General features: G+C 39.5%; 1 long non-coding RNA gene across 1 annotated transcript; it reads left to right on the top strand.

Moving 5' to 3' along the window:
* Positions 1-971, top strand: LOC104959658 (uncharacterized). The gene is made up of 4 exons (XR_799897.1): positions 1-26; positions 249-303; positions 488-744; positions 916-971. It is a non-coding gene; the product is annotated as an uncharacterized lncRNA (long non-coding RNA).
* The last annotated feature ends 1,335 nt before the right edge of the window (positions 972-2,306 follow it).

Below are 2,306 nucleotides of genomic sequence, written 5' to 3'. Positions count from 1 at the left end.
AACATGGGACACTTGAGGACATGAAGGTGGGTCTCATCAGGAGTGTGTTATCAGTGTGTGTGTGGTGTTAATGAAACACTACCTGTGATAAAAAATTTTTTGCCAAATGATCTCTAATGATTATACCCCTACCGTTCCATTATTTTCTGAGGCTGTGTGCTCACTGAACATTTAGTTGTAGCTGCTTTTCTGTCACTGCTCTCATATAAATGTAGTTTTTAAATGAGACTGTGTCCCTTCTCCTCCAGGAAAGACCCTCCTCTGTCAGACTGAACACGGGACGTTTGAGGACTGGAAGCTAAGGTGCGTCTCATCAGGAGTGATCAGAGTTTCTATGAACACTACCTGTGATGAAAAGATTCTGCCAAATGATCTCTAATGATTATACCCCTACCGTTCCATTATGTTCTGAGGCTGTGTGCGCTCCCAACGCCTCTGCTGAGTCTCTACCTTTTGTTCTAATGAGAGTTTGTGTTTCTGTCCAAAGAAGCCCCTCCAGGATCTGCTCTGGGATCAGCCTCTCATCAGTTGAAGCCCCGCCCCTTCAGGGCCAGGATCTGCTCTGGGATCAGCCTCTCATTAGGTGAAGCCCCGCCCCTTCAGGACCAGGATCTGCTCTGGGATCAGCCTCTCATCAGGTGAAGCCCTGCCCCTTCAGGACCAGGATCTGCTCTGGGATCAGCCTCTCCAGGTGAAGCCCTGCCCCTTCAGGACCAGGATCTGCTCTGGGATCAGCCTCTCCAGGTGAAGCTCTCTGATACCTGCACGTCTCTGAAAGCTGTAGCTGATGATCTGTTGAAACATTGGGAATCTCTCTGAGTCAGAGTGAAAGAGAACTGTTTTCTGATACAGAGCAGACTCTCTGATCTGTGCTCTGGAGGAAGGCTGCTTCTAACTGCTCTCTTCTCTTCTCAGGTGCTGAGCTTCAGAGACATCAAGGCTGTGTTTGTGGAAATAAAGAGTGAACTGAATCCTGTGCCTGTTGTCTTTTATTAACATGTGTAGAGACTCTGTGCCCAAAACATGCAGGATGTGCTCTGATTGGTTAACGAGCTATACTTCTCATTACATCATCCTACAGATACTTTAATGATGATGCTACTTTTTTTTATACCTGGACTTTAATGACTTTTTACTGAGTCTACTTTACTAAGTTTCAGTGTCTCTTAGCTGCAACTATATTTCCCCTCTGGGACTAATGAGGGAATTCTGATTCTTTAAATTGTGCATTGTTTATAGGAAATGCATTAGTCTCCTCTCAGCATTTTGTGAATTTAATAAATGACTGGTTAGGAACGTGTCATTAGATCACCTGTGTATTCTCAATTCTCTAAGGGGCTTTATATTATCTGGACCTTATGAAAAGTATCCAAAATATTCTTTGCCCTTCCAAAAACATGCAATATTTACTTCAACTAAAATAATTCTAGAACAAAAATGGCTAGATGATGGTTATAACATAAACCAATATTTAGCTCCAACACAGACCTTAGATGTGTTATAAACATATTTAATATCTACTCTATCTTGAGATTTCTATATTGCTTATTCTACTTTTTTATTTGTAATGATGTGCACTATTTGTTAACGTGCTGCTGCAAAGAAAGTATTTCCCAATTTAAGTATGAATATTGGACTGAAAAAACGGGACGAGCTTTAAGACATGGTTATTGTATCCGTGTACCTGTGTTTCTAAAGTGTTTGTGTTTATATATGTTCATGATTCAAAAAATACATACATTGCGTTTTTGTTGAGCGAATGTTACCGGAAGTGACGTTCAATCGAGTACCGGAAAATATGTAATCTCCTTTGCTTCTTTTTTTAACTCTAATTACGTTATTAAAAAATAAAGGAGGAAAGAGAAACGTGTGCCACGACACAAAGAAGTATGTATCAAATAATAAACTGGAATTACATTCAAAGTCGCATATCTTTACCAACATTGAAAGCAAACAAATCGCCGGAAGTCCTGACAGGCGCATGCGCAGAACACAAAATGAAGCGACCATCCCTCCCTAATACATTTCTAATGTTAAATAAATGAAAACCAGTCACAGTTAAGAATTATAAATTAATTATTAATGCCATAAATGATTGAATACATTTACTTTTTCTTATTCCAGTATGATAGCTGTCAATACATTTTTATTTAGTGATATAGGAGTCACAAGACAAGTGCATACAAGTACAGTGTCACAGAAGACAGTACGGTGAATTTACAAGTAAAGACAAATAACATGACAAAATATACTTGGAGACAGAAAAGAAACTGTGTGTGTGAGGGATTAGACAAAAAGAGAGTAAT

The sequence above is a fragment of the Notothenia coriiceps genome, unplaced genomic scaffold (genome assembly GCF_000735185.1).
Source record: "Notothenia coriiceps isolate Sejong01 unplaced genomic scaffold, NC01 NC01_scaffold00030694, whole genome shotgun sequence".
Classification (NCBI taxonomy): domain Eukaryota; kingdom Metazoa; phylum Chordata; class Actinopteri; order Perciformes; family Nototheniidae; genus Notothenia; species Notothenia coriiceps.
The sequence above is the reverse complement of the archived record's forward strand: the minus strand, read 5'-3'. Positions and strand labels throughout refer to the sequence as shown.